The sequence below is a fragment of the Rhinoderma darwinii genome (genome assembly GCF_050947455.1).
Source record: "Rhinoderma darwinii isolate aRhiDar2 chromosome 5 unlocalized genomic scaffold, aRhiDar2.hap1 SUPER_5_unloc_27, whole genome shotgun sequence".
NCBI lineage: Eukaryota > Metazoa > Chordata > Amphibia > Anura > Rhinodermatidae > Rhinoderma > Rhinoderma darwinii.
The window spans coordinates 43,313-60,302 of record NW_027461784.1 but is presented as its reverse complement, the minus strand read 5'-3'; the positions used below and the strand labels follow the sequence as shown (position 1 = coordinate 60,302).

At 47.9% G+C, this 16,990-nt stretch overlaps 11 non-coding genes across 11 annotated transcripts; all 11 read left to right on the top strand.

Annotated features, from left to right (window-relative positions):
* The first annotated feature begins 709 nt into the window (after window positions 1-709).
* LOC142689015 (U2 spliceosomal RNA) lies at window positions 710-900 on the top strand. Its single transcript, XR_012858043.1, has one exon. It is a non-coding gene; the product is annotated as a U2 spliceosomal RNA (small nuclear RNA).
* A 1,307-nt stretch (window positions 901-2,207) lies between these two features.
* LOC142689014 (U2 spliceosomal RNA) lies at window positions 2,208-2,398 on the top strand. The gene has a single exon (XR_012858042.1). It is a non-coding gene; the product is annotated as a U2 spliceosomal RNA (small nuclear RNA).
* A 1,284-nt stretch (window positions 2,399-3,682) lies between these two features.
* On the top strand, window positions 3,683-3,873 carry LOC142689012 (U2 spliceosomal RNA). The gene has a single exon (XR_012858040.1). It is a non-coding gene; the product is annotated as a U2 spliceosomal RNA (small nuclear RNA).
* Window positions 3,874-5,157: 1,284 nt separating this feature from the next.
* Window positions 5,158-5,348, top strand: LOC142689011 (U2 spliceosomal RNA). The gene has a single exon (XR_012858039.1). It is a non-coding gene; the product is annotated as a U2 spliceosomal RNA (small nuclear RNA).
* Window positions 5,349-6,640: 1,292 nt separating this feature from the next.
* LOC142689009 (U2 spliceosomal RNA) lies at window positions 6,641-6,831 on the top strand. Its single transcript, XR_012858038.1, has one exon. It is a non-coding gene; the product is annotated as a U2 spliceosomal RNA (small nuclear RNA).
* A 1,288-nt stretch (window positions 6,832-8,119) lies between these two features.
* On the top strand, window positions 8,120-8,310 carry LOC142689008 (U2 spliceosomal RNA). Its single transcript, XR_012858037.1, has one exon. It is a non-coding gene; the product is annotated as a U2 spliceosomal RNA (small nuclear RNA).
* A 1,288-nt stretch (window positions 8,311-9,598) lies between these two features.
* LOC142689007 (U2 spliceosomal RNA) lies at window positions 9,599-9,789 on the top strand. The gene has a single exon (XR_012858036.1). It is a non-coding gene; the product is annotated as a U2 spliceosomal RNA (small nuclear RNA).
* Window positions 9,790-11,085: 1,296 nt separating this feature from the next.
* Window positions 11,086-11,276, top strand: LOC142689006 (U2 spliceosomal RNA). Its single transcript, XR_012858035.1, has one exon. It is a non-coding gene; the product is annotated as a U2 spliceosomal RNA (small nuclear RNA).
* Window positions 11,277-12,560: 1,284 nt separating this feature from the next.
* Window positions 12,561-12,751, top strand: LOC142689005 (U2 spliceosomal RNA). The gene has a single exon (XR_012858034.1). It is a non-coding gene; the product is annotated as a U2 spliceosomal RNA (small nuclear RNA).
* A 1,309-nt stretch (window positions 12,752-14,060) lies between these two features.
* Window positions 14,061-14,251, top strand: LOC142689004 (U2 spliceosomal RNA). Its single transcript, XR_012858033.1, has one exon. It is a non-coding gene; the product is annotated as a U2 spliceosomal RNA (small nuclear RNA).
* A 1,261-nt stretch (window positions 14,252-15,512) lies between these two features.
* On the top strand, window positions 15,513-15,703 carry LOC142688986 (U2 spliceosomal RNA). Its single transcript, XR_012858017.1, has one exon. It is a non-coding gene; the product is annotated as a U2 spliceosomal RNA (small nuclear RNA).
* Window positions 15,704-16,990: the final 1,287 nt, after the last annotated feature.

Here is a 16,990-nt window from a genome sequence, read left to right as displayed (position 1 = left end):
GCAGCAATTTGGATTTGTTACTATGTTACCTAGAAGAATAACAAACTGTGCAAGGATGGAGGTTGTAGGAGCAAGGAGAAGTTGTCTGTAAAGTTGGTGGATGCCTATTTTCCATTTTGCAGTCCCTTGTCTCCCTCTTGTGGCCTCCTGGAGGCAACTAGCTGTGCAAAAAAAAGACAGCCTGGCAACACTGAGTGACTGACTGAGCCTCACCGTCTTATATAAAGTTCAGACGGAACTTTGCACGTGTCATAGTGGAGCCCTCAGGATTCCAGAGCCAGCTTTCTGACATCATAATGGGGCCTCAGAGATAAAAGCCTGGGCCCAGGCAGTGTTGGTCAGTGCTGCTCAGCAGGCAGCACTGGACTGGACTGGATTACAGCTGATACAAGGTGTGAAGGAACAAGGGGTGGCTGTGGGCATGCACTTGCTGCCGCTGCCAGTGTTTATCTGCATGGCAGCAGGGCATTTGGGCGTTGCCAGGAAGGCGTTTTTATGTAGATTCCTCCTCTTTCAGCACTGCATTGTGGTGCAAGCAAAAGAAGCAAATCCTGTCTGGCTTCCTCTCCGGCCTTTATTCACCTCCCGTGTAGCTGTGAGTGTGTGAGCCTGCAGGGCCCCATGGAATTGCCTAGAAGTAGGCTGAATCGCTGCAAGGGCTGAACAGCAGTATCGGGCAGGCTCGGGCAACGCGCGGCCCGTTCGGGTTATCGCTTCTCGGCCTTTTGGCTAAGATCAAGTGTAGTATCTGTTCTTATCAGTTTAATATCTGATACGTCCCCTATCTGGGGACCATATATTAAATGGATTTTTAGAACAGGGAGATGGAAATAGAGCTTGCTCTGTCCACTCCACGCATTGACCTGGTATTGCAGTATTTCCAGGACCGGTGCACCCTTTCCTTATGTGTTGACTAAAAGCAGATTCCAAAAGTGTTTTTTGTCTTTGCTATTGTTTCTGTCTTTCTGAAGGGATCTCCCCTTTTAATCCCATTATTTCAACACCTGTTGGACAATGCATGAGTGATAATGAGCTCATTGATTAAATGCAATTAATGAATAGATTGCCACCTCTTGTTGTGTGTCGTCTGTGTTTCTGTGTTTCCGGCATTTCACATTGGAACACCTCATTCACCTTCCTTGTCTTCTCTCCGCCCTCCCTTTTAGGTAAGTTAAAGAGCTGCACCTGAGCCAGCCACTGATTGATTGATTGATTGATTGATTGATTGATTGATTGATTGATTGATTGATTGATTGATTGATTGATTGATGCAGCACAACAGTCAAATAGTGGAGTGGAGTAGGGGAACAGCAAACAGCCAATAAAGCAGCCCGCCCGCTCGCCTGCCCGCCACAATGGACCTACCTGTGTACACTAGATGGATGTGATGGAATGTACTGTCGTCCCTACATTTCAAGAAGAAGTAAGAATTGCAGTTGCAACAAAGCCTTGCTTGCCTACAAAGAGAGCAGCAATTTGGATTTGTTACTATGTTACCTAGAAGAATAACAAACTGTGCAAGGATGGAGGTTGTAGGAGCAAGGAGAAGTTGTCTGTAAAGTTGGTGGATGCCTATTTTCCATTTTGCAGTCCCTTGTCTCCCTCTTGTGGCCTCCTGGAGGCAACTAGCTGTGCAAAAAAAAGACACCTGGCGGCCGGCTGTTGCAGTGTTGCCCTCTCAGGCAACACTGAGTGACTGACTGAGCCTCACCGTCTTATATAAAGTTCAGACGGAACTTTGCACGTGTCATAGTGGAGCCCTCAGGATTCCAGAGCCAGCTTTCTGACATCATAATGGGGCCTCAGAGATAAAAGCCTGGGCCCAGGCAGTGTTGGTCAGTGCTGCTCAGCAGGCAGCACTGGACTGGACTGGATTACAGCTGATACAAGGTGTGAAGGAACAAGGGGTGGCTGTGGGCATGCACTTGCTGCCGCTGCCAGTGTTTATCTGCATGGCAGCAGGGCATTTGGGCGTTGCCAGGAAGGCGTTTTTATGTAGATTCCTCCTCTTTCAGCACTGCATTGTGGTGCAAGCAAAAGAAGCAAATCCTGTCTGGCTTCCTCTCCGGCCTTTATTCACCTCCCGTGTAGCTGTGAGTGTGTGAGCCTGCAGGGCCCCATGGAATTGCCTAGAAGTAGGCTGAATCGCTGCAAGGGCTGAACAGCAGTATCGGGCAGGCTCGGGCAACGCGCGGCCCGTTCGGGTTATCGCTTCTCGGCCTTTTGGCTAAGATCAAGTGTAGTATCTGTTCTTATCAGTTTAATATCTGATACGTCCCCTATCTGGGGACCATATATTAAATGGATTTTTAGAACAGGGAGATGGAAATAGAGCTTGCTCTGTCCACTCCACGCATTGACCTGGTATTGCAGTATTTCCAGGACCGGTGCACCCTTTCCTTATGTGTTGACTAAAAGCAGATTCCAAAAGTGTTTTTTGTCTTTGCTATTGTTTCTGTCTTTCTGAAGGGATCTCCCCTTTTAATCCCATTATTTCAACACCTGTTGGACAATGCATGAGTGATAATGAGCTCATTGATTAAATGCAATTAATGAATAGATTGCCACCTCTTGTTGTGTGTCGTCTGTGTTTCTGTGTTTCCGGCATTTCACATTGGAACACCTCATTCACCTTCCTTGTCTTCTCTCCGCCCTCCCTTTTAGGTAAGTTAAAGAGCTGCACCTGAGCCAGCCACTGATTGATTGATTGATTGATTGATTGATTGATTGATTGATTGATTGATGCAGCACAACAGTCAAATAGTGGAGTGGAGTAGGGGAACAGCAAACAGCCAATAAAGCAGCCCGCCCGCTCGCCTGCCCGCCACAATGGACCTACCTGTGTACACTAGATGGATGTGATGGAATGTACTGTCGTCCCTACATTTCAAGAAGAAGTAAGAATTGCAGTTGCAACAAAGCCTTGCTTGCCTACAAAGAGAGCAGCAATTTGGATTTGTTACTATGTTACCTAGAAGAATAACAAACTGTGCAAGGATGGAGGTTGTAGGAGCAAGGAGAAGTTGTCTGTAAAGTTGGTGGATGCCTATTTTCCATTTTGCAGTCCCTTGTCTCCCTCTTGTGGCCTCCTGGAGGCAACTAGCTGTGCAAAAAAAAGACAGCCTGGCGGCCGGCTGTTGCAGTGTTGCCCTCTCAGGCAACACTGAGTGACTGACTGAGCCTCACCGTCTTATATAAAGTTCAGACGGAACTTTGCACGTGTCATAGTGGAGCCCTCAGGATTCCAGAGCCAGCTTTCTGACATCATAATGGGGCCTCAGAGATAAAAGCCTGGGCCCAGGCAGTGTTGGTCAGTGCTGCTCAGCAGGCAGCACTGGACTGGACTGGATTACAGCTGATACAAGGTGTGAAGGAACAAGGGGTGGCTGTGGGCATGCACTTGCTGCCGCTGCCAGTGTTTATCTGCATGGCAGCAGGGCATTTGGGCGTTGCCAGGAAGGCGTTTTTATGTAGATTCCTCCTCTTTCAGCACTGCATTGTGGTGCAAGCAAAAGAAGCAAATCCTGTCTGGCTTCCTCTCCGGCCTTTATTCACCTCCCGTGTAGCTGTGAGTGTGTGAGCCTGCAGGGCCCCATGGAATTGCCTAGAAGTAGGCTGAATCGCTGCAAGGGCTGAACAGCAGTATCGGGCAGGCTCGGGCAACGCGCGGCCCGTTCGGGTTATCGCTTCTCGGCCTTTTGGCTAAGATCAAGTGTAGTATCTGTTCTTATCAGTTTAATATCTGATACGTCCCCTATCTGGGGACCATATATTAAATGGATTTTTAGAACAGGGAGATGGAAATAGAGCTTGCTCTGTCCACTCCACGCATTGACCTGGTATTGCAGTATTTCCAGGACCGGTGCACCCTTTCCTTATGTGTTGACTAAAAGCAGATTCCAAAAGTGTTTTTTGTCTTTGCTATTGTTTCTGTCTTTCTGAAGGGATCTCCCCTTTTAATCCCATTATTTCAACACCTGTTGGACAATGCATGAGTGATAATGAGCTCATTGATTAAATGCAATTAATGAATAGATTGCCACCTCTTGTTGTGTGTCGTCTGTGTTTCTGTGTTTCCGGCATTTCACATTGGAACACCTCATTCACCTTCCTTGTCTTCTCTCCGCCCTCCCTTTTAGGTAAGTTAAAGAGCTGCACCTGAGCCAGCCACTGATTGATTGATTGATTGATTGATTGATTGATTGATTGATTGATTGATGCAGCACAACAGTCAAATAGTGGAGTGGAGTAGGGGAACAGCAAACAGCCAATAAAGCAGCCCGCCCGCTCGCCTGCCCGCCACAATGGACCTACCTGTGTACACTAGATGGATGTGATGGAATGTACTGTCGTCCCTACATTTCAAGAAGAAGTAAGAATTGCAGTTGCAACAAAGCCTTGCTTGCCTACAAAGAGAGCAGCAATTTGGATTTGTTACTATGTTACCTAGAAGAATAACAAACTGTGCAAGGATGGAGGTTGTAGGAGCAAGGAGAAGTTGTCTGTAAAGTTGGTGGATGCCTATTTTCCATTTTGCAGTCCCTTGTCTCCCTCTTGTGGCCTCCTGGAGGCAACTAGCTGTGCAAAAAAAAGACAGCCTGGCGGCCGGCTGTTGCAGTGTTGCCCTCTCAGGCAACACTGAGTGACTGACTGAGCCTCACCGTCTTATATAAAGTTCAGACGGAACTTTGCACGTGTCATAGTGGAGCCCTCAGGATTCCAGAGCCAGCTTTCTGACATCATAATGGGGCCTCAGAGATAAAAGCCTGGGCCCAGGCAGTGTTGGTCAGTGCTGCTCAGCAGGCAGCACTGGACTGGACTGGATTACAGCTGATACAAGGTGTGAAGGAACAAGGGGTGGCTGTGGGCATGCACTTGCTGCCGCTGCCAGTGTTTATCTGCATGGCAGCAGGGCATTTGGGCGTTGCCAGGAAGGCGTTTTTATGTAGATTCCTCCTCTTTCAGCACTGCATTGTGGTGCAAGCAAAAGAAGCAAATCCTGTCTGGCTTCCTCTCCGGCCTTTATTCACCTCCCGTGTAGCTGTGAGTGTGTGAGCCTGCAGGGCCCCATGGAATTGCCTAGAAGTAGGCTGAATCGCTGCAAGGGCTGAACAGCAGTATCGGGCAGGCTCGGGCAACGCGCGGCCCGTTCGGGTTATCGCTTCTCGGCCTTTTGGCTAAGATCAAGTGTAGTATCTGTTCTTATCAGTTTAATATCTGATACGTCCCCTATCTGGGGACCATATATTAAATGGATTTTTAGAACAGGGAGATGGAAATAGAGCTTGCTCTGTCCACTCCACGCATTGACCTGGTATTGCAGTATTTCCAGGACCGGTGCACCCTTTCCTTATGTGTTGACTAAAAGCAGATTCCAAAAGTGTTTTTTGTCTTTGCTATTGTTTCTGTCTTTCTGAAGGGATCTCCCCTTTTAATCCCATTATTTCAACACCTGTTGGACAATGCATGAGTGATAATGAGCTCATTGATTAAATGCAATTAATGAATAGATTGCCACCTCTTGTTGTGTGTCGTCTGTGTTTCTGTGTTTCCGGCATTTCACATTGGAACACCTCATTCACCTTCCTTGTCTTCTCTCCGCCCTCCCTTTTAGGTAAGTTAAAGAGCTGCACCTGAGCCAGCCACTGATTGATTGATTGATTGATTGATTGATTGATTGATTGATTGATTGATTGATTGATGCAGCACAACAGTCAAATAGTGGAGTGGAGTAGGGGAACAGCAAACAGCCAATAAAGCAGCCCGCCCGCTCGCCTGCCCGCCACAATGGACCTACCTGTGTACACTAGATGGATGTGATGGAATGTACTGTCGTCCCTACATTTCAAGAAGAAGTAAGAATTGCAGTTGCAACAAAGCCTTGCTTGCCTACAAAGAGAGCAGCAATTTGGATTTGTTACTATGTTACCTAGAAGAATAACAAACTGTGCAAGGATGGAGGTTGTAGGAGCAAGGAGAAGTTGTCTGTAAAGTTGGTGGATGCCTATTTTCCATTTTGCAGTCCCTTGTCTCCCTCTTGTGGCCTCCTGGAGGCAACTAGCTGTGCAAAAAAAAGACAGCCTGGCGGCCGGCTGTTGCAGTGTTGCCCTCTCAGGCAACACTGAGTGACTGACTGAGCCTCACCGTCTTATATAAAGTTCAGACGGAACTTTGCACGTGTCATAGTGGAGCCCTCAGGATTCCAGAGCCAGCTTTCTGACATCATAATGGGGCCTCAGAGATAAAAGCCTGGGCCCAGGCAGTGTTGGTCAGTGCTGCTCAGCAGGCAGCACTGGACTGGACTGGATTACAGCTGATACAAGGTGTGAAGGAACAAGGGGTGGCTGTGGGCATGCACTTGCTGCCGCTGCCAGTGTTTATCTGCATGGCAGCAGGGCATTTGGGCGTTGCCAGGAAGGCGTTTTTATGTAGATTCCTCCTCTTTCAGCACTGCATTGTGGTGCAAGCAAAAGAAGCAAATCCTGTCTGGCTTCCTCTCCGGCCTTTATTCACCTCCCGTGTAGCTGTGAGTGTGTGAGCCTGCAGGGCCCCATGGAATTGCCTAGAAGTAGGCTGAATCGCTGCAAGGGCTGAACAGCAGTATCGGGCAGGCTCGGGCAACGCGCGGCCCGTTCGGGTTATCGCTTCTCGGCCTTTTGGCTAAGATCAAGTGTAGTATCTGTTCTTATCAGTTTAATATCTGATACGTCCCCTATCTGGGGACCATATATTAAATGGATTTTTAGAACAGGGAGATGGAAATAGAGCTTGCTCTGTCCACTCCACGCATTGACCTGGTATTGCAGTATTTCCAGGACCGGTGCACCCTTTCCTTATGTGTTGACTAAAAGCAGATTCCAAAAGTGTTTTTTGTCTTTGCTATTGTTTCTGTCTTTCTGAAGGGATCTCCCCTTTTAATCCCATTATTTCAACACCTGTTGGACAATGCATGAGTGATAATGAGCTCATTGATTAAATGCAATTAATGAATAGATTGCCACCTCTTGTTGTGTGTCGTCTGTGTTTCTGTGTTTCCGGCATTTCACATTGGAACACCTCATTCACCTTCCTTGTCTTCTCTCCGCCCTCCCTTTTAGGTAAGTTAAAGAGCTGCACCTGAGCCAGCCACTGATTGATTGATTGATTGATTGATTGATTGATTGATTGATTGATTGATTGATGCAGCACAACAGTCAAATAGTGGAGTGGAGTAGGGGAACAGCAAACAGCCAATAAAGCAGCCCGCCCGCTCGCCTGCCCGCCACAATGGACCTACCTGTGTACACTAGATGGATGTGATGGAATGTACTGTCGTCCCTACATTTCAAGAAGAAGTAAGAATTGCAGTTGCAACAAAGCCTTGCTTGCCTACAAAGAGAGCAGCAATTTGGATTTGTTACTATGTTACCTAGAAGAATAACAAACTGTGCAAGGATGGAGGTTGTAGGAGCAAGGAGAAGTTGTCTGTAAAGTTGGTGGATGCCTATTTTCCATTTTGCAGTCCCTTGTCTCCCTCTTGTGGCCTCCTGGAGGCAACTAGCTGTGCAAAAAAAAGACAGCCTGGCGGCCGGCTGTTGCAGTGTTGCCCTCTCAGGCAACACTGAGTGACTGACTGAGCCTCACCGTCTTATATAAAGTTCAGACGGAACTTTGCACGTGTCATAGTGGAGCCCTCAGGATTCCAGAGCCAGCTTTCTGACATCATAATGGGGCCTCAGAGATAAAAGCCTGGGCCCAGGCAGTGTTGGTCAGTGCTGCTCAGCAGGCAGCACTGGACTGGACTGGATTACAGCTGATACAAGGTGTGAAGGAACAAGGGGTGGCTGTGGGCATGCACTTGCTGCCGCTGCCAGTGTTTATCTGCATGGCAGCAGGGCATTTGGGCGTTGCCAGGAAGGCGTTTTTATGTAGATTCCTCCTCTTTCAGCACTGCATTGTGGTGCAAGCAAAAGAAGCAAATCCTGTCTGGCTTCCTCTCCGGCCTTTATTCACCTCCCGTGTAGCTGTGAGTGTGTGAGCCTGCAGGGCCCCATGGAATTGCCTAGAAGTAGGCTGAATCGCTGCAAGGGCTGAACAGCAGTATCGGGCAGGCTCGGGCAACGCGCGGCCCGTTCGGGTTATCGCTTCTCGGCCTTTTGGCTAAGATCAAGTGTAGTATCTGTTCTTATCAGTTTAATATCTGATACGTCCCCTATCTGGGGACCATATATTAAATGGATTTTTAGAACAGGGAGATGGAAATAGAGCTTGCTCTGTCCACTCCACGCATTGACCTGGTATTGCAGTATTTCCAGGACCGGTGCACCCTTTCCTTATGTGTTGACTAAAAGCAGATTCCAAAAGTGTTTTTTGTCTTTGCTATTGTTTCTGTCTTTCTGAAGGGATCTCCCCTTTTAATCCCATTATTTCAACACCTGTTGGACAATGCATGAGTGATAATGAGCTCATTGATTAAATGCAATTAATGAATAGATTGCCACCTCTTGTTGTGTGTCGTCTGTGTTTCTGTGTTTCCGGCATTTCACATTGGAACACCTCATTCACCTTCCTTGTCTTCTCTCCGCCCTCCCTTTTAGGTAAGTTAAAGAGCTGCACCTGAGCCAGCCACTGATTGATTGATTGATTGATTGATTGATTGATTGATTGATTGATTGATTGATTGATGCAGCACAACAGTCAAATAGTGGAGTGGAGTAGGGGAACAGCAAACAGCCAATAAAGCAGCCCGCTCGCCTGCCCGCCACAATGGACCTACCTGTGTACACTAGATGGATGTGATGGAATGTACTGTCGTCCCTACATTTCAAGAAGAAGTAAGAATTGCAGTTGCAACAAAGCCTTGCTTGCCTACAAAGAGAGCAGCAATTTGGATTTGTTACTATGTTACCTAGAAGAATAACAAACTGTGCAAGGATGGAGGTTGTAGGAGCAAGGAGAAGTTGTCTGTAAAGTTGGTGGATGCCTATTTTCCATTTTGCAGTCCCTTGTCTCCCTCTTGTGGCCTCCTGGAGGCAACTAGCTGTGCAAAAAAAAGACAGCCTGGCGGCCGGCTGTTGCAGTGTTGCCCTCTCAGGCAACACTGAGTGACTGACTGAGCCTCACCGTCTTATATAAAGTTCAGACGGAACTTTGCACGTGTCATAGTGGAGCCCTCAGGATTCCAGAGCCAGCTTTCTGACATCATAATGGGGCCTCAGAGATAAAAGCCTGGGCCCAGGCAGTGTTGGTCAGTGCTGCTCAGCAGGCAGCACTGGACTGGACTGGATTACAGCTGATACAAGGTGTGAAGGAACAAGGGGTGGCTGTGGGCATGCACTTGCTGCCGCTGCCAGTGTTTATCTGCATGGCAGCAGGGCATTTGGGCGTTGCCAGGAAGGCGTTTTTATGTAGATTCCTCCTCTTTCAGCACTGCATTGTGGTGCAAGCAAAAGAAGCAAATCCTGTCTGGCTTCCTCTCCGGCCTTTATTCACCTCCCGTGTAGCTGTGAGTGTGTGAGCCTGCAGGGCCCCATGGAATTGCCTAGAAGTAGGCTGAATCGCTGCAAGGGCTGAACAGCAGTATCGGGCAGGCTCGGGCAACGCGCGGCCCGTTCGGGTTATCGCTTCTCGGCCTTTTGGCTAAGATCAAGTGTAGTATCTGTTCTTATCAGTTTAATATCTGATACGTCCCCTATCTGGGGACCATATATTAAATGGATTTTTAGAACAGGGAGATGGAAATAGAGCTTGCTCTGTCCACTCCACGCATTGACCTGGTATTGCAGTATTTCCAGGACCGGTGCACCCTTTCCTTATGTGTTGACTAAAAGCAGATTCCAAAAGTGTTTTTTGTCTTTGCTATTGTTTCTGTCTTTCTGAAGGGATCTCCCCTTTTAATCCCATTATTTCAACACCTGTTGGACAATGCATGAGTGATAATGAGCTCATTGATTAAATGCAATTAATGAATAGATTGCCACCTCTTGTTGTGTGTCGTCTGTGTTTCTGTGTTTCCGGCATTTCACATTGGAACACCTCATTCACCTTCCTTGTCTTCTCTCCGCCCTCCCTTTTAGGTAAGTTAAAGAGCTGCACCTGAGCCAGCCACTGATTGATTGATTGATTGATTGATTGATTGATTGATTGATTGATTGATTGATTGATTGATGCAGCACAACAGTCAAATAGTGGAGTGGAGTAGGGGAACAGCAAACAGCCAATAAAGCAGCCCGCCCGCTCGCCTGCCCGCCACAATGGACCTACCTGTGTACACTAGATGGATGTGATGGAATGTACTGTCGTCCCTACATTTCAAGAAGAAGTAAGAATTGCAGTTGCAACAAAGCCTTGCTTGCCTACAAAGAGAGCAGCAATTTGGATTTGTTACTATGTTACCTAGAAGAATAACAAACTGTGCAAGGATGGAGGTTGTAGGAGCAAGGAGAAGTTGTCTGTAAAGTTGGTGGATGCCTATTTTCCATTTTGCAGTCCCTTGTCTCCCTCTTGTGGCCTCCTGGAGGCAACTAGCTGTGCAAAAAAAAGACAGCCTGGCGGCCGGCTGTTGCAGTGTTGCCCTCTCAGGCAACACTGAGTGACTGACTGAGCCTCACCGTCTTATATAAAGTTCAGACGGAACTTTGCACGTGTCATAGTGGAGCCCTCAGGATTCCAGAGCCAGCTTTCTGACATCATAATGGGGCCTCAGAGATAAAAGCCTGGGCCCAGGCAGTGTTGGTCAGTGCTGCTCAGCAGGCAGCACTGGACTGGACTGGATTACAGCTGATACAAGGTGTGAAGGAACAAGGGGTGGCTGTGGGCATGCACTTGCTGCCGCTGCCAGTGTTTATCTGCATGGCAGCAGGGCATTTGGGCGTTGCCAGGAAGGCGTTTTTATGTAGATTCCTCCTCTTTCAGCACTGCATTGTGGTGCAAGCAAAAGAAGCAAATCCTGTCTGGCTTCCTCTCCGGCCTTTATTCACCTCCCGTGTAGCTGTGAGTGTGTGAGCCTGCAGGGCCCCATGGAATTGCCTAGAAGTAGGCTGAATCACTGCAAGGGCTGAACAGCAGTATCGGGCAGGCTCGGGCAACGCGCGGCCCGTTCGGGTTATCGCTTCTCGGCCTTTTGGCTAAGATCAAGTGTAGTATCTGTTCTTATCAGTTTAATATCTGATACGTCCCCTATCTGGGGACCATATATTAAATGGATTTTTAGAACAGGGAGATGGAAATAGAGCTTGCTCTGTCCACTCCACGCATTGACCTGGTATTGCAGTATTTCCAGGACCGGTGCACCCTTTCCTTATGTGTTGACTAAAAGCAGATTCCAAAAGTGTTTTTTGTCTTTGCTATTGTTTCTGTCTTTCTGAAGGGATCTCCCCTTTTAATCCCATTATTTCAACACCTGTTGGACAATGCATGAGTGATAATGAGCTCATTGATTAAATGCAATTAATGAATAGATTGCCACCTCTTGTTGTGTGTCGTCTGTGTTTCTGTGTTTCCGGCATTTCACATTGGAACACCTCATTCACCTTCCTTGTCTTCTCTCCGCCCTCCCTTTTAGGTAAGTTAAAGAGCTGCACCTGAGCCAGCCACTGATTGATTGATTGATTGATTGATTGATTGATTGATTGATTGATTGATGCAGCACAACAGTCAAATAGTGGAGTGGAGTAGGGGAACAGCAAACAGCCAATAAAGCAGCCCGCCCGCTCGCCTGCCCGCCACAATGGACCTACCTGTGTACACTAGATGGATGTGATGGAATGTACTGTCGTCCCTACATTTCAAGAAGAAGTAAGAATTGCAGTTGCAACAAAGCCTTGCTTGCCTACAAAGAGAGCAGCAATTTGGATTTGTTACTATGTTACCTAGAAGAATAACAAACTGTGCAAGGATGGAGGTTGTAGGAGCAAGGAGAAGTTGTCTGTAAAGTTGGTGGATGCCTATTTTCCATTTTGCAGTCCCTTGTCTCCCTCTTGTGGCCTCCTGGAGGCAACTAGCTGTGCAAAAAAAAGACAGCCTGGCGGCCGGCTGTTGCAGTGTTGCCCTCTCAGGCAACACTGAGTGACTGACTGAGCCTCACCGTCTTATATAAAGTTCAGACGGAACTTTGCACGTGTCATAGTGGAGCCCTCAGGATTCCAGAGCCAGCTTTCTGACATCATAATGGGGCCTCAGAGATAAAAGCCTGGGCCCAGGCAGTGTTGGTCAGTGCTGCTCAGCAGGCAGCACTGGACTGGACTGGATTACAGCTGATACAAGGTGTGAAGGAACAAGGGGTGGCTGTGGGCATGCACTTGCTGCCGCTGCCAGTGTTTATCTGCATGGCAGCAGGGCATTTGGGCGTTGCCAGGAAGGCGTTTTTATGTAGATTCCTCCTCTTTCAGCACTGCATTGTGGTGCAAGCAAAAGAAGCAAATCCTGTCTGGCTTCCTCTCCGGCCTTTATTCACCTCCCGTGTAGCTGTGAGTGTGTGAGCCTGCAGGGCCCCATGGAATTGCCTAGAAGTAGGCTGAATCGCTGCAAGGGCTGAACAGCAGTATCGGGCAGGCTCGGGCAACGCGCGGCCCGTTCGGGTTATCGCTTCTCGGCCTTTTGGCTAAGATCAAGTGTAGTATCTGTTCTTATCAGTTTAATATCTGATACGTCCCCTATCTGGGGACCATATATTAAATGGATTTTTAGAACAGGGAGATGGAAATAGAGCTTGCTCTGTCCACTCCACGCATTGACCTGGTATTGCAGTATTTCCAGGACCGGTGCACCCTTTCCTTATGTGTTGACTAAAAGCAGATTCCAAAAGTGTTTTTTGTCTTTGCTATTGTTTCTGTCTTTCTGAAGGGATCTCCCCTTTTAATCCCATTATTTCAACACCTGTTGGACAATGCATGAGTGATAATGAGCTCATTGATTAAATGCAATTAATGAATAGATTGCCACCTCTTGTTGTGTGTCGTCTGTGTTTCTGTGTTTCCGGCATTTCACATTGGAACACCTCATTCACCTTCCTTGTCTTCTCTCCGCCCTCCCTTTTAGGTAAGTTAAAGAGCTGCACCTGAGCCAGCCACTGATTGATTGATTGATTGATTGATTGATTGATTGATTGATTGATTGATGCAGCACAACAGTCAAATAGTGGAGTGGAGTAGGGGAACAGCAAACAACCAATAAAGCAGCCCGCCCGCTCGCCTGCCCGCCACAATGGACCTACCTGTGTACACTAGATGGATGTGATGGAATGTACTGTCGTCCCTACATTTCAAGAAGAAGTAAGAATTGCAGTTGCAACAAAGCCTTGCTTGCCTACAAAGAGAGCAGCAATTTGGATTTGTTACTATGTTACCTAGAAGAATAACAAACTGTGCAAGGATGGAGGTTGTAGGAGCAAGGAGAAGTTGTCTGTAAAGTTGGTGGATGCCTATTTTCCATTTTGCAGTCCCTGCCTATTTTCCATTTTGCAGTCCCTTGTCTCCCTCTTGTGGCCTCCTGGAGGCAACTAGCTGTGCAAAAAAAAGACAGCCTGGCGGCCGGCTGTTGCAGTGTTGCCCTCTCAGGCAACACTGAGTGACTGACTGAGCCTCACCGTCTTATATAAAGTTCAGACGGAACTTTGCACGTGTCATAGTGGAGCCCTCAGGATTCCAGAGCCAGCTTTCTGACATCATAATGGGGCCTCAGAGATAAAAGCCTGGGCCCAGGCAGTGTTGGTCAGTGCTGCTCAGCAGGCAGCACTGGACTGGACTGGATTACAGCTGATACAAGGTGTGAAGGAACAAGGGGTGGCTGTGGGCATGCACTTGCTGCCGCTGCCAGTGTTTATCTGCATGGCAGCAGGGCATTTGGGCGTTGCCAGGAAGGCGTTTTTATGTAGATTCCTCCTCTTTCAGCACTGCATTGTGGTGCAAGCAAAAGAAGCAAATCCTGTCTGGCTTCCTCTCCGGCCTTTATTCACCTCCCGTGTAGCTGTGAGTGTGTGAGCCTGCAGGGCCCCATGGAATTGCCTAGAAGTAGGCTGAATCGCTGCAAGGGCTGAACAGCAGTATCGGGCAGGCTCGGGCAACGCGCGGCCCGTTCGGGTTATCGCTTCTCGGCCTTTTGGCTAAGATCAAGTGTAGTATCTGTTCTTATCAGTTTAATATCTGATACGTCCCCTATCTGGGGACCATATATTAAATGGATTTTTAGAACAGGGAGATGGAAATAGAGCTTGCTCTGTCCACTCCACGCATTGACCTGGTATTGCAGTATTTCCAGGACCGGTGCACCCTTTCCTTATGTGTTGACTAAAAGCAGATTCCAAAAGTGTTTTTTGTCTTTGCTATTGTTTCTGTCTTTCTGAAGGGATCTCCCCTTTTAATCCCATTATTTCAACACCTGTTGGACAATGCATGAGTGATAATGAGCTCATTGATTAAGTGCAATTAATGAATAGATTGCCACCTCTTGTTGTGTGTCGTCTGTGTTTCTGTGTTTCCGGCATTTCACATTGGAACACCTCATTCACCTTCCTTGTCTTCTCTCCGCCCTCCCTTTTAGGTAAGTTAAAGAGCTGCACCTGAGCCAGCCACTGATTGATTGATTGATTGATTGATTGATTGATTGATTGATTGATTGATTGATGCAGCACAACAGTCAAATAGTGGAGTGGAGTAGGGGAACAGCAAACAGCCAATAAAGCAGCCCGCCCGCTCGCCTGCCCGCCACAATGGACCTACCTGTGTACACTAGATGGATGTGATGGAATGTACTGTCGTCCCTACATTTCAAGAAGAAGTAAGAATTGCAGTTGCAACAAAGCCTTGCTTGCCTACAAAGAGAGCAGCAATTTGGATTTGTTACTATGTTACCTAGAAGAATAACAAACTGTGCAAGGATGGAAGTTGTAGGAGCAAGGAGAAGTTGTCTGTAAAGTTGGTGGATGCCTATTTTCCATTTTGCAGTCCCTTGTCTCCCTCTTGTGGCCTCCTGGAGGCAACTAGCTGTGCAAAAAAAAGACAGCCTGGCGGCCGGCTGTTGCAGTGTTGCCCTCTCAGGCAACACTGAGTGACTGACTGAGCCTCACCGTCTTATATAAAGTTCAGACGGAACTTTGCACGTGTCATAGTGGAGCCCTCAGGATTCCAGAGCCAGCTTTCTGACATCATAATGGGGCCTCAGAGATAAAAGCCTGGGCCCAGGCAGTGTTGGTCAGTGCTGCTCAGCAGGCAGCACTGGACTGGACTGGATTACAGCTGATACAAGGTGTGAAGGAACAAGGGGTGGCTGTGGGCATGCACTTGCTGCCGCTGCCAGTGTTTATCTGCATGGCAGCAGGGCATTTGGGCGTTGCCAGGAAGGCGTTTTTATGTAGATTCCTCCTCTTTCAGCACTGCATTGTGGTGCAAGCAAAAGAAGCAAATCCTGTCTGGCTTCTAGCTGTGAGTGTGTGAGCCTGCAGGGCCCCATGGAATTGCCTAGAAGTAGGCTGAATCGCTGCAAGGGCTGAACAGCAGTATCGGGCAGGCTCGGGCAACGCGCGGCCCGTTCGGGTTATCGCTTCTCGGCCTTTTGGCTAAGATTAAGTGTAGTATCTGTTCTTATCAGTTTAATATCTGATACGTCCCCTATCTGGGGACCATATATTAAATGGATTTTTAGAACAGGGAGATGGAAATAGAGCTTGCTCTGTCCACTCCACGCATTGACCTGGTATTGCAGTATTTCCAGGACCGGTGCACCCTTTCCTTATGTGTTGACTAAAAGCAGATTCCAAAAGTGTTTTTTGTCTTTGCTATTGTTTCTGTCTTTCTGAAGGGATCTCCCCTTTTAATCCCATTATTTCAACACCTGTTGGACAATGCATGAGTGATAATGAGCTCATTGATTAAATGCAATTAATGAATAGATTGCCACCTCTTGTTGTGTGTCGTCTGTGTTTCTGTGTTTCCGGCATTTCACATTGGAACACCTCATTCACCTTCCTTGTCTTCTCTCCGCCCTCCCTTTTAGGTAAGTTAAAGAGCTGCACCTGAGCCAGCCACTGATTGATTGATTGATTGATTGATTGATTGATTGATTGATTGATTGATTGATTGATGCAGCACAACAGTCAAATAGTGGAGTGGAGTAGGGGAACAGCAAACAGCCAATAAAGCAGCCCGCCCGCTCGCCTGCCCGCCACAATGGACCTACCTGTGTACACTAGATGGATGTGATGGAATGTACTGTCGTCCCTACATTTCAAGAAGAAGTAAGAATTGCAGTTGCAACAAAGCCTTGCTTGCCTACAAAGAGAGCAGCAATTTGGATTTGTTACTATGTTACCTAGAAGAATAACAAACTGTGCAAGGATGGAGGTTGTAGGAGCAAGGAGAAGTTGTCTGTAAAGTTGGTGGATGCCTATTTTCCATTTTGCAGTCCCTTGTCTCCCTCTTGTGGCCTCCTGGAGGCAACTAGCTGTGCAAAAAAAAGACAGCCTGGCGGCCGGCTGTTGCAGTGTTGCCCTCTCAGGCAACACTGAGTGACTGACTGAGCCTCACCGTCTTATATAAAGTTCAGACGGAACTTTGCACGTGTCATAGTGGAGCCCTCAGGATTCCAGAGCCAGCTTTCTGACATCATAATGGGGCCTCAGAGATAAAAGCCTGGGCCCAGGCAGTGTTGGTCAGTGCTGCTCAGCAGGCAGCACTGGACTGGACTGGATTACAGCTGATACAAGGTGTGAAGGAACAAGGGGTGGCTGTGGGCATGCACTTGCTGCCGCTGCCAGTGTTTATCTGCATGGCAGCAGGGCATTTGGGCGTTGCCAGGAAGGCGTTTTTATGTAGATTCCTCCTCTTTCAGCACTGCATTGTGGTGCAAGCAAAAGAAGCAAATCCTGTCTGGCTTCCTCTCCGGCCTTTATTCACCTCCCGTGTAGCTGTGAGTGTGTGAGCCTGCAGGGCCCCATGGAATTGCCTAGAAGTAGGCTGAATCGCTGCAAGGGCTGAACAGCAGTATCGGGCAGGCTCGGGCAACGCGCGGCCCGTTC